At 45.8% G+C, this 14,275-nt stretch overlaps 1 long non-coding RNA gene across 1 annotated transcript; it reads right to left on the reverse strand.

Moving 5' to 3' along the window:
- Positions 1–1,512: 1,512 nt before the first annotated feature.
- On the reverse strand, positions 1,513–4,591 carry LOC120965316 (uncharacterized). Its single transcript, XR_005758048.2, has 2 exons — positions 4,099–4,591; positions 1,513–1,824 (listed from the first exon to the last, which is right to left on the reverse strand). It is a non-coding gene; the product is annotated as an uncharacterized lncRNA (long non-coding RNA).
- Between the last annotated feature and the right edge of the window lie 9,684 nt (positions 4,592–14,275).

Consider the following 14,275-nt stretch of genomic DNA (forward strand, 5'->3'; position numbering starts at 1 on the left):
TGATGTAGGGATTTCATAGAATTTTGGTCGCCATTTTCTCCTGTCGTGAAATTCCAGTGCTCCATAAGGTACAGGCCGGGCCTCGGTGGCTAAAATGTTATCCGCGCTTTTGCTGTTTGCTCGCACACAAACACACCATCGTATACTTTCGATGCCGAGGATGATACATCGCAACTCATGTCGAAGGAGACCCTGCCAGAATAACTCTATGATTCTGTGCGATGATTGATCCAAAGGTCCTGCTCCACACAGCGGACCTGACGAAAGGCTCGCGAGGCATGTCATATAAAAAACGTACAAACAGTATAGTACGTGTAGCATTGCTCGTGGGTTTTCATCAACGGGATAAAACTAAGACGGGACGCTAGTGCGGTCGAGTTCCATCCTAAGAATTACGGTCAGGTGGCGTGAGGTGAGCAGCAGTTCCGCAGCTGGAGCCACACCTGTTCTGACTATTGAGCCGGTGGTTTGGAAAATTGGGGCGCCGTCGAAGCTTATATTTTTTGCATGGCTCATCGTTCAAGACCGTGTGTGGACGACGGACGGCTCCAACGTCGAGGGTTGTCAAATCTTGGCTTGTGTCAATTATGCAAAAAAGGAACTAAAGATAACGGCATATATGTTGTTCAGGTGGAGATACATAAGACGCATCTGGAGTGACATCAAAAGATGGTTAGGGATGCACACCAAGTGGATATTGATGGGTGGGGCAAGTTCAAACTTAGTTAAAGAATGGTAGCAAACCACGGTCATTGTAAACACTGCACGAGAAAGGTTTTGGCTTCCATAGTTATCCTTGTATCTTGGGAGATATGGTGTGAGTGAAATGCGAGTGTTTATAGGAATGTTTCGTCGATAGCTGGCTCCGTTACGACCAAGGTTAAGGCCGATGGCATGCTTTGGGGGATGGCGGTTGCGAAGCACTTGAGTTCTTTGATGCCGCAAGAGTATATATGTATGTACCTGAAACGACCGTGTTCTTGTTTCAACTGGTTGCTTTTTATTAAATTCTTCTTAATTAATGAAACAAGGCAAAGTTTACCCTCTGTTTTTAAACAAGATATTCTGTAACATTCACTACTGTCTGCAGGAAGTGGCTCCTCACGACCCACACGAGATGGTTCACCAGAGATATGTACGTACGTACATGCAAACTGTCCAGGATCTACTGACGGAGAGTTTAGGTTTGAAGATTAAAGTGGGAGGGACTAGGATAGAATCTGGGCTTACAGTAGAAGAATAGAAAAATGATCCCCAGCTATTGGATTGAATATGGACGGTACACATAGGAGTGGAGGTACCTGTGGCCACTTATAGTACATTTGATGAAAACCCCCCTACAAACAGTCAGAGATCAAACATGAGCTTTTGCAGTAACAACCCTAACTTTCTCATATCCAATCTGGACAACTTCAGAATTTCACAGCGTTGAGGCCATTCCGTTCCTTGTAAATCCCATCAGGCCATTCTGTTCCTAGTAAATCCCAAGCTGGACCACCCCAGACACAAATATACGAGTAAATGTGAAGCACAAAATTTTGAATACACGTCCAAATGGATCATCCTAGCCAGAAATATTTGAGTGTATGACATCCATCCTAATTTGAGTACACAAGAGACATACATATATAACTTGTACATAACATGAGATGATCATTTTCTAGTACATGAACAGCGAGCCCTGAGTATGGACTGAAGTGATCCCCGCTGAATAAGCATCGCGACCAAAGCTTGCATCGGGTTTGTTATCTGATTGCACATAAAAGAAAAGTTATTCCCTTTCGCTTCCAGTTATAGTGCATCTTGCTCATGAATCTTCATGTACTGGAAAAGATGGCACCAAACAAATCATTCAGTTTTGAGCACAAGACATGTAAGTGTACTTAAATATGGATCAACCATTGTAATAAGAAGGAACAAATCTGGACACCGCGTAGCAGGAAGAAAATTCTACTTGCCTTCTAAGAAAGGAAAAACGGAACTCTAAAAGAAAGCAAACAAATATATATTACGATGGCACAAAGGCACATTTGCACCAGATCCAAAGCAGAAACATGAGTCAAATACATGGAAGAGAAGCATTTCCTGTTCTTGTATGTAGAAACTCATGTTCTTGTATGTAGAAACTAGAGATTCAAAAAAAAGTCTTGCTTCAATAATAATTTGACACAAGTTCACAGCTACTACAAGGAAACATTTTTTCCTTTGTTAGTGGTATGGTGAAGATGAATAACTCTGATCGTAGAATGGACAAAGTAAGCCACTTCACATTGTGCAAACCAATTAAAGTGTAGCAGATTTGGAAAATTCAATTGCTCAACCAGTTTTCTGCAACATTAGCTTGAGTCATGTAACCCTTTACGTACTTAACCATTTTCTAGTATAAAAAATCTGATCAAAATGTTATTTTTTCACCAGTTCATCTGCGTCACTGTAGTGATTCTACCACTGTCATTGATTCTATTTTATTTTGGCTTGAAGCTCGATCATAACCGGGCTCCAATCAGCATTTGTTATATAGGTTGCAAATTAGAAGGTACACACAACGAGAGTCTTATTTTTTACAGGCGAAAGGTTACAATGAAATGCAAACTGAAAACAAGAATGATATACTTACTCAACCTCTACAATCTCAAAGTCCTACTTGTCTTACAACAGCAATAATATCTCAGTCAATGGTCTTTGAAATGAATAATGGAGACAAGTGTATATCTATCGCTCCTCCATGATTTACTGAACTTGTTCAAGTGTATACCCAACTTTTAAAAGTATACTTATGGCCTCACAAGTTTTATTATCAAGAATCGGCGAGGGTTTCGGCAGCAAATAGAATTGCTTTAATTCCTTAAAGCAAACAAGATAGAGTTTTATAAGTGCGTTGTTTCAACCAGAGATTGAAAAAATCTTGAAATGACATAATTCAATATATGAATGCTAATTAAGCTTGATCCTTGATGTGATTTTCAGTCTACTAAAAGGGGTTGTGGTTGCCTAGTCATGCGAAAGAGATGGATATGCTTCTTCTTGAATACAATACCATACAAAAAATGAGCTACAATGACCAACTCTCTCTCTTAATTCCCCAAGCGGCTAACACCACCCAGTCATGGTGACCGCCGAGCCCCTCGCCATGGATGCACATATAAAGTGAACTGTCAGAATAGCTGGCCACTGTCATATCTGAGCAAGGTGAGACAGACCTCCATGGCCTCCGGTTATCTATTCTGACTGATTTTGCGCCTACTCAACACTGAGACAAGCATGATTGGATCGATAACTGAATTTATTTTGGCAGTCCACCTGACCTGCAGTTTATGGTGGTTCAGCCTTGTATTCTTCCCTTCTGTTGGGCCCATTCGTCCACTTGATGACTCAAGATATTTTGCAAGTACACTAGAGAGTAGGTATAGGAAATACGGAGACTCTAAGTGACATGATTTGTAAGTAGCTTGGGTGAATATAGCTAATTTTCTTGCTTCACGTCCACTAGTATATATAACAAATAAATGTTCAGTTATCGAGCCACCAGTGTATAACTGAAAGTCTGAACCATTACTGACCAATGGTTATGCATTCCTAGCGGTGCTACAAGGATCCTAGTTTTAATCTATATGGTACTCAACATGATTTTGCATCATAAGTTCATAACATTATACCCTGGCCGGATATAGTAATATTTCTTAATACTTAGGAGGCTGGAATGTTTTACAATTTGTGTTTTGCATTTGTTATTTATTCCTATGTTGCAAGCAGCGTGATCAAATTCCTACCGTGGGATGTTCCTATTATGGTTTTACAAATGTGAGCTGTCGGTCATTTTCAAAAGCATCTAACCTGGTGATTTTTTTTTCTCTTTCTATGAAGGGACAAATATCAATGTTTAGTTAGGCAATGCAAGAGTATGCACCCAAGGATTGGTACAGGGGAGCTTGCGTGTGCTGTTGGCTCAAATCTGATGGATGTCAAGACTATGCCAATCGAAAATGATAGTACAGAAGGAATCAGCACAGGTCAACTAGCCTCAGAAAATGGAGCAGTATACAGTATGAAACTATAGGAGGGGAGAAGGGGGAGGGGAGTGGGAGAAACGGAGCTGACCTTGTTGCTGAACCTGCAAGGCGAAGGAGGCGAGGAGATCGAGCACCGCCGGCTTGCCTCCGGTGAGCTATTGCTGGATCTAGGACCACCGGGGAGGAGGGGGCTGTGGCAACTTCACCATGCACTCGACCTCTACTAGCTTGCCCTCCAGATATAGGAATGTGAGTTGACCGTCCGGGGCGCCCGCGGCCACCAGGGAAGAGGAGGCCATGGCGGCGGCGGCCAGGTCCTGACGACGATGCGCAGCACGATGTTGGGCTGCCCTAGGGACGGATCCAAGCGTATTCGCAAAAAAAAAGGACGGATCCAATCCAAGCGACCTGGATACCGGAGTAAGAAGGGAGGAGGCAGGGAACAGGTGGCGTGGGAGTAGCCGTCGTCGACCAGGGAAGCAACGGATCTGCCGATCTGGGCAGCCGCCACCGTCGACGAGAGAGGGGAACGGGAGCGAGCGACGGGGGTAGTCGTTTTGAAGGAGAAGGACCTGAAGCAAATTAGTGGCGAGCAAAGGGACATATTAGCACAGAACTGTGTAGTTTTCAATACAAATCCGTTCACTCGAATCTGTGGCGTACGTCGCTGATCCAGCGGCCCAGAATCCTTTTTTCTATTCTTCTACCCTAAGCCCAGATTCTATACTAGTCCTCCCTGATTAAAGTATCCTAATGTAGGGATTTCGTACTCAGCTATAATCAAAGTAGCGACAATTAATATGGATCCGGGGGAGTAAAAAAATTTGGTCACCATTTCCGCCTGTTGTGAAATATCCTAGTGCTGCACACGGTACGGGCCGAGCCTCGGTACCTGAAATTCTATCTTAACTTTTGCCGGCCTAACCATGGCCGAATAAATTGATCGCCATTTATGAGTTCTGAGGACCATGGGTCGGCACCAGATGCGAGATGGAAGCAAGTCTAGCCTGAAGCATTTCCTGTGAGCTACAGTATTGGGCCAGCCCATATTCGTGACTTCCTCGTTCGCTCGCCGCTGGTTCACTGTTTGTTTCGGTCTCCTCTGTTTTTCTTCTTTTTAGTTTCTTTTCTTTTTTCTTCTAGTCGTATGTTTCTTCACCGTCTTTTTTTGTTTTTCTACTTATTAATTTGTTTTCACCCTTTTTTCCATTTCTCTGTCGGTTAATACTGATTTTTTTTCTTTTCTTTCCCTTTTCTCCTCTTTCTTCGGTTCTTTTTGTTGCTTTCTTTGTTTTCAATGGTTTTTTCTTTTATTTCCCATTTCCTTTATTTTTCTTCCATTTCATAGTTTCTCTCTTGCTTTTATTAGTTTTATTTCTCTGTCGGTTTTCACCGGTTTCATTCTTTTGAACTAGTTTTCTTTGTTTTTCCTGTTTCTTTTGTTGATTTAATTGTTTTTTCTTTCTCGTTCGTATAGAATAGGAATATATTTTTTGTATGCGTTTAACATTTTTCCAAATTACGTGAAACTCTTTTCGTATACACCTTGAACATTTTTGAAATCATGATTTAATTTTTATCAAACATATATTTTGATGTCAACCTTTTCCATACACATTCAAGATTTCCGTATACGCCAGGAACATTTTTTAATAGAAGTTTAACATTTTCCAAATACATGATCAAATTTTCTAAAACCTTATTTATTTATGTCTACTTTTTCAATACACATTGTATATTTTTTGTATACAAATTTATATTTTCAAGTTGCATGATTAACATTTTATAAAACATGTATTTTTCTGATGTCTACTTTTTTTAAATACACATTGTACTTTTTTGTATACATCAGGAATATTTTTTATATACACATTTAACCTTTTCCAAACACATTATTAGCATTTCCGAATATATACATTTTTTATGTCTACTTTTTTACATACAGATTGTATGGTTTTTGTATATACCGGGAACATCTTTTATAAATATATTTAACATTTTTCAAATACATGATTAACATTTTCTAAAATATTTTTTATGTTTAATTTTTTCATAAATATTTTTATTTTTTGTATGCATCAGATTTTTTTATATACACAATTAAAATTTTCCAAACACATGATTATCCATTCTGAAAACATATATTTTTTATGTCTACCTTTCCACATACAGATTGTATAGTTTTTGTATATACTAGGAACATTTTTTGTATAGACATTTAATGTTTTTTGAATATATGATTAACATTTTCTGAAACATATATTTTTTATGTCTACTTTTTTCCATTCACAATGTACTTTTTTTGGAAAACTTTGTTTTTGCCACTCTAGCTTTTGCCAACTTTGCTTATACCACTCTAGAATTTGACATTTTACTTTTGCCACTATTAGCTTTTGACAATATATCACTTTTGCCATTTCGTGGCAAAAGCAAAATTTCTAGAGTGGCAATTGTGATACATTCTCAAAAACTAAGAGTGGCAAAAGTGAAATGAAAAATTATCATTTTTGCCATGGAATGGCATTTGTGATGTATTGTCAAAAGCTAAGAGTGGCAAAACAGAGATGTCAAATTCTAGACTGGCATAAGCAAAGTTGGCAAAAGCTAGAGTGGCAAAAACAAAGTTTTCCCTTTTTTGTATACATCAGGAAAATGTCATATATACACATTTAATATTTTCCAAACATATGATTAACATTTCTGTAAACATGTATTTTTTTATGTCTACATTTCATACATATTGTCAGTTTTCGTATACGCCGGGAGCATTTTATAGGCGGCTGCTACGAATCAGCCGGATGATTTGCTAGGAAATCATCCGGCTAACTAGCCGTCCGATCTGGTGTCGAGTCGTTGGATCCATCCCCTCATAGCTGTTGGACCGGTCAACGGATTAGCGTGGTCCTTCTCCTCTCATTGCAACCGCAGCAAAGAAACACAATCACGTCGTCGTGGGGAAGCAGCACCACCCCGGCTCGTAGCAGGAACTGCGTCCCCTCGCCGCTAGCGCAGAGATGCTCCACAGACGAGCGCCGGCGATGCTTCACTGGAGCACCACAACAGCGCGGCGGTGATCCATCGCGACAGCCCGGCAGCCGCCGCACTGCTTCATTGGAGCGCCACCGCCGGCGCGACAATGCTCCGTCGCAACACCCCGACGACCGTCGTCTGCTTCATCGCAGCGTCACCGCCGGCGCAGCCGTTCTCCATGGCAGCACCCCGACGACCGCCGCGTGCTTCATTGTAGCGCCGCTGCGACCGCCGCATGCTTCACTGCAGTGCCACCACTGGTGTGGCGATGCTCCGCCGCAACACCCCGACGACCGCCGCAAGCTTCACTGCAGCGCCACCGCCGGCGCGGCCGTGCACCATCGCAGCACCTGACGCTGCGCCGGCGGCTTCACTGCAGCGCTCCCCTCTGCAGCAGCGAGATCCACAAGTATCGGTACGACAGCGAGACGCGAGCTGCCGGAGCGGAGAAGCGCTGGGTACGAGATGAACGAGCGGAGGGAGGTAGGGGATGAAGCACCTGACGCAGCGCCGGCGGCTTCACTGCAGCAGCAAGATCCACGAGCATCGATGCGACGATGAGAGACAAGCTGCCAGAACGAAGAAGCGTTGGGTGCGAGATGCACGAGCGGAGGGAGGTAGGGGATGAAGCAGAGAAGGAAAATGCGTGGCTCATGTGAAAGGATAAGGAGAAGTGGAGAGAACGGCGTGTGGGGCCCAGCGTGACGCGTGTCAAGCGGAGGGAGCGGTTTACGCGCGGAAGAAGTCATCCGGCTGAAAACAAAGGTTTTCCTTTTTTATATACACATTTAGCAATTTTTTAATATGTGATTAACATTTTCTAAAACATATTTTTCTTTATGCCTACTTTTTCCCATGCACATTGTACTTTTTTGTATAGATGACAAACATTTTTTATACACACATTTAACATTTTCCAAACATATGATTAACATTTCTAGAAACATATATTATATAGTTTTTGTATACACCGGGAACATTTTTTATATACGTGTTTAACATTTTTTAATACTTGATTAACATTTTTCCAAACATATGTTTTATCTGTGCTTAACATTTTTCAAATACATGTTTACCATTTTTTGTATAGATGTTTTGATGTATTGTTTTTCATATACATTATACAAATTTTGTATACATCAAAAATATTTTGTATACATATTTGGCATTTTTGTGATGCGTTATTAACATTTTGAACTTTTGTATAAGATTTTATTTTTTGATAGATATATTCATAATATTCTAAAATACAAGCAACAGTAAAATAACTGAAATACAAATATGTGGAGAAAAACGGAATTAAGAAAAGCCCTGAAGGCCTGTCCGCGCTGGGCCGGCCTGATCAGGCAGGTGTCTGAACGTCTTGCGTCAGGCGAGATATAGGCGTGCCCGGTTGCAGAGAGGTGGCAACAGCAAATCCCCGCTTGCTTTGCCGTGAGCCCGTGACCACGAACAAAACCCGAATACAAGTCTCCATTTCCAACAGTGAGGCCAACTCCACCACAGGACCTCAAACGGATGTCCGTTTTGGTTGGATTTTGTCCTTTTGGGATAGCAATAGGTGTGAAAATGAACATATGTGTCCGGTTTGCGTTTGAGGCGCCCAACATTGCAGACGACCCCAACTTGTCCGTCTCCCGTACGCTCGCCACGCCCCGGCCCCCGGCCACACGCCTGCCGCCCCAGAGCCTACGCTGCCTTGCCACAGATGCGCCCGCTCGCCGCGCCGCGCCCCGGCCGCCGCGCGCTCGCCCTCCGCTGCGCCCCGGCCACCGCGCCGCGCGCTCGCCCCGCGCGCCTGAGGGAGTCCTGGATTAGGGGGTCCTCGGACAGCCGGACTATATCCTTTGGCCGGACTGTTGGACTATGAAGATACAAGATTGAAGACTTCGTCCCGTGTCCGGATGGGACTCTCCTTGGCGTGGAAGGCAAGCTTGGCAATACGGATATGTAGATCTCCTCCCTTGTAACCGACTATGTGTAACCCTAGCCCCCTCCGGTGTCTATATAAACCGGAGGGTTTAGTCCGTAGGATAAGAACAATCATACCATAGGCTAACTTCTAGGGTTTAGCCTCTACGATCTCGTGGTAGATCAACTCTTGTAATACTCATATCATCAAGATCAATTAAGCATGAAGTAGGGTATTACCTCCATCGAGAGGGCCCGAACCTGGGTAAACATTGTGTCCCCCGCCTCCTGTTACCATCCGCCTTAGACGCACAGTTCGGGACCCCCTACCCGAGATCCGCCGGTTTTGACAACGACATTGGTGCTTTCATTGAGAGTTCCACTGTGCCGTCACCGTAAGGCTTGATGGCTCCTTCAATCATCGGCAACGATGCGATCCAGGGTGAGGTTTTCCTCCCCGGACAGATCTTCGTATTCGGCGGCTTCGTACTGCGGGCCAATTCGCTTGGCCATCTGGAGCAGATCGAAAGCTACGCCCCTGGCCATCAGGTCAGATTCGGAAACTTGAACTACACTGCTAACATCCGCGGAGATTTGATCTTCGGCGGATTCGAGCCCATGTCAGGTGCACCGCACAATCACGACGAGCATGATTTAGCTCTGCCGTCGGATAGTGTTCGGGAGATCACACCTGCAACTACTCCGACCCTCAATCCGGAACAAATTGCGCCATCTGTGGACGGGTGGATGGACCCCGCCACGGAGGCCGCACACTCTGTGGCGATAGCGGCGAATACCGACTTCACCTCCTACGAGACCCGTGCTGCCGAACCATTGGATTCGTCCCCGGCCATGGGCTCCGAGCCGCCCGCGTCCGCGCCTATCGAATCTGATTGGGCGCCGATCATGGAGTTTACCTCCGCGGATATCTTTCAGCACTCGCCTTTTGGCGATGTGCTAAATTCATTGAGGTCTCTCTCCTTGTCAGGAGAACCTTGGCCGAACTATATCCGGCTAGAATGGGATGCGGACGACGAAGAAATTTGCTCCCCACCCACCACCCACTTAGTAGCCACTGTCGACAATTTAACTGACATGCTCGATTTCAACTCCGAAGACATCCACGGCATGGACGACGATGCAGGAGAAGAACAGGAACCATCGCCCACAGGGCGCTGGACAGCCACTTTATCACATGACCTATACATGATGGATACACCCAAAGAAAACAATGACGAGGAACGGAAGGATGCAGCGAAGGATAGCTCCCTCGAGAAGCAACCAAAACGTCGACGTAGGCGCCGCTCCAAATCCCGCCTCGGCAAAAACAGCGATAACAGCGCAAGAGAAAATAACACCCCAGTCGACTCCACAGGAAACGACCACATAGATCCAGCGATAGAGCAGGATGAACCAGCAAATGGCGAACATAGTACGGATCCGCTGTCCGAACACGGCGAGGCCGAGGATAAAAATCATCAACCTCCCTCCGGAGAGGAAAACAGTCCGGATGAGGATGCACACATCATCCCGGAAAGGCACTTGGAACAAGAGAACCTCCGCAGAAGGCTTATTGCCACCGCGAGGAGTCTGAAGAAGCAGAAGCAAAGGCTTAAGGCCGCGCAGAATACGCTCAACAGTAGATGGAACAAAGTGCTCGACACTGAAGAAAAGTATGGTGGTAGTTACCACACAAAGAGCTATCCAAAGCGCAAGCTGTTGCCTGAATTTGATGATGAGGCCTTAGAGCCCACACAGCCGAAAAACAAAACGGCCGACCGGTCGGATCAACCACCTCGTGGCCGCGATAGAGCGGCTAACAAGGCCGCACATAAGTCAGCACACGATTCACGTAAGGACTTGCATCAGAAGACCGGCGTGACCAGATCCATCTACGGATCAAGGAAACGCGCTCCAGCGCACAACCAAAACCGAACACTACAACCGTCAGAACGCCATGACACATCCAAATACAGGGTGCCGCACACCCCCTATGTTTCACCGATGAGGTGCTGGACCACGAATTTCCAGAAGGATTCAAATCCGTGAACATAGAGGCGTATGACGGAACCACAGACCCTGGGGTCTGGATTGAGGACTTTATCCTCCATATCCATATGGCTCGCGGAGACGATCTCCACGCCATCAAGTACTTGCCCCTCAAGCTGAAAGGACCAGCTCGGCACTGGCTGAAGAGCCTCCCCGAAAACTCAATTGGAAGTTGGGAGGAGCTTGAGAATGCTTTTATGGCTAATTTTCAAGGGACCTATGTCCGACCTCCGGATGCAGACGATTTAAGTCATATAATTCAACAGCCCGGAGAGTCAGCCCGAAAGCTTTGGAACAGATTTCTCACTAAGAAGAACCAAATCGTCGACTGCCCGGACGCCGAAGCCTTAGCAGCTTTCAAACACAGCGCTCGAGACGAATGGCTCGCCAGACACCTTGGCCAAGAAAAACCGAGAACAATGGCAGCTCTGACAAGCCTCATGACCTGCTTTTGCGCGGGCAAAGATAGCTGGCTGGCCCGTAGTAGCACCAGCGACCCAGGCACATCCGAAGTCAGGGATGGCAATGGAAAACCATGACGCAGTAAAAGCAAGCGTTGAAATAACGAAGACAGCCCAGACAACACGGCGGTAAACGCCGGATTCAGGGGCTCTCGACCGGGTCAGCGGAAAAAGCCTTTCAAAGGCAGCAGAGATGGACCGTCCAGCCTAAACAAGATTCTAGACAAATTATGTCAGATTCATGGCACCCCCGATAAACCTGCAAATCACACCCACAGAGAATGCTGGGTCTTCAAGCAGGCCGGCAAAGCTAAACGCCGAACACAAGGGTAGGGAGACACCAAGTGAAGACGAGGACGAGCCTCGCCAGCAAAGCACTGGGGGACAGAAAAAATTCCCACCAGAGGTCAAAACAGTGAACATGATTCACGTGATGAAGAGGAGAAGCAAACATGCACTCCGAGACACACGCGCCGTAGAGCCCGTCACCCCTAAGTTCAACCCCTGGCCGGCCTGCCCGATCACTTTTGATCGCAGGGATCACCTGACAAGTATCCGGCGCGGAGGATTGGCTGCCTTGATGTTAGACCCAATAATAAACGGATACCATCTCACACGAGTCCTTATGGACGGCTGCAGTAGTCTTAATCTGATATATCAGGACACAGTCCGCAAAATGGGGATAGACCCAACAAGAATCAGCCACAGTAATAATACCTTTAAGGGAGTAATACCAGGCCCAGAGGCCCGCTGCACGGGCTCTCTAGTACTAGAGGTTGTATTCGGTTCTCCCGACGACTTCCGAAGCGAAAAGTTAACCTTTGACATCGCTCCATTCCGAAGTGGCTATCAAGCACTACTCGGAAGAGCGGCTTTTGCTCGTTTTAATGCAGTACCGCATTACACTTCTCTTAAGCTTAAGATGCCCGGTCCACATGGCATCATCACAATTAGCGGAAATATCGAGCGTTCCTTATGCGCGGAAGAACGTGTGGCGGCTTTAGCAGCCGAACACTAAATGGCCTCTTCAACCAGAATAAATGATCAGTCGTTAAGACCGCGGACACGGCTAGACGAGTCCGGCACATCACTAGCTGTAACAGCTTAGATATACCTAAGATTGGTTCGATGGATTTACACTCATAAGCGGTACCAGGGGCTTCCCGCATGTAAAAGGACTACAGTTCGGCTCGACCTTACTTATCTTGATTTCTAATGGTTTATTTAGAATAACCAATTTTTTCGCACGACAACTTTCACCTAAGTTCTTCTCTTTTACAGATGGTAATCGTGCTACACCCTTCCAGGATACGGCACAACGGAGACACAGGCGCAGACGTGCAGCAGGGCCCCGCTCAAAGGTTTCTTTTTAGATTAAGACCCTGCGTAAACCTCTTTTACTGTCTCTTGTTGCTTCACATCCTCCGGATACTCAGCATAACCGAGAGCGATGCTGACGTTATTGGCATTTCGCCACGTCAGAACGATGCACGTACCTGGACACTCAGGGATCATAATCAAGGGCGTTATTCAGCTCGGTATATGTTGTAAAGACCGAATACCTTAGGGAGTGTTCGGCGTCGCGAGTTTGGCCTTATATGCATCAGCTCCGAATCATGTCTTTGGTCAAATGTTGGGTTTGCCCGGCTCCCGTGTTTTGCTACCTTACGTTCCGCTCTATCGGCTAAGGTGGCACCGGGAGAACTACTGCGATTGTGCCCTGGTTCATCCGGACGAGCACCTCAGTAGAGAAACCGAAAACTGACTGTCATGATAAAGCGCGAGACTGGTCAACCACTCGATGACTTAGCGGAATCTTCGGGATTCCTCCGCATTAACGAAGGGCCGTTTCCCGGTCATGTATGTACGCGCCCCGTATTCGGATGAGCGCGGAGGTACCAAGGGCTATATAGTAGTCCCACCGTCAAACTCCTATGGCTAAGTGAAAGTGTTAAAGCAATATAGTCCGATTGCCTCGTTCGCTGCGCTATCACCTCCTTAATGGACCAAGACGTTGGATCAAGTGTGAATACGCGTTTTTTGTGAACACCCCCGCATTATATGCATGGGGGCTGAAGCCGACGACTGCAAACTTTCAGGTTATATACATATATACATAAATGGCCGCACAGGAGGCATCATAATACTTTCAGGCAAAAGTATAAACACGGCCTTTATAATTTAATAAGCATTATTCTTACAATTGAGATACATGTCACTAGAACATGATACGCTTCGAGCACTGAGCCTCTATTACACGAGCGCCTTCTAAGACTTCCTCAAAATAGTGCTCTGCCGATACCCGGCCTACCGCCGAACTCTGGGATGCAATAGTGGTGGCCTCCATCTCTGTCCAGTATGTCTTGACACGGGCAAGAGCCATCCGCGCACCCTCTATGCACGCCGACCTCTTCACAGCGTCGATATGTGGCACAACACCAAGGAATTGTTGCAGTAGGCCAAAATAACTATTCGGCCTCGGTCCCTCCGGCCAAAGGTGATCCACGACGGACCTCATAGCAAGTCCGTACAACCTATGGAGCTCGACCCACTCGGCCATTTGTTCATTTAACAGCAGCGGACGCGTTGGAGTGCGGAACTGTGACCAGAACAACCTTTCCACTACATGATCTTTCTGATCTTTGAATAACTTGGTCGCATCAGCGGCACTCGCTGCTAAATCCAAGTACGCGTCTGCAGAACTCCATAATTTATCCAGAGAGGCATACTTCGGGTCTCCAAACCTCGTCCGCAACAAAAAGGGCTTCCCAGCCGCAATATCTCCGGCTTGACGGAGTTCTTCCTTCACCGCTC

This window comes from Aegilops tauschii, chromosome 5 (genome assembly GCF_002575655.3).
Source record: "Aegilops tauschii subsp. strangulata cultivar AL8/78 chromosome 5, Aet v6.0, whole genome shotgun sequence".
NCBI lineage: Eukaryota > Viridiplantae > Streptophyta > Magnoliopsida > Poales > Poaceae > Aegilops > Aegilops tauschii.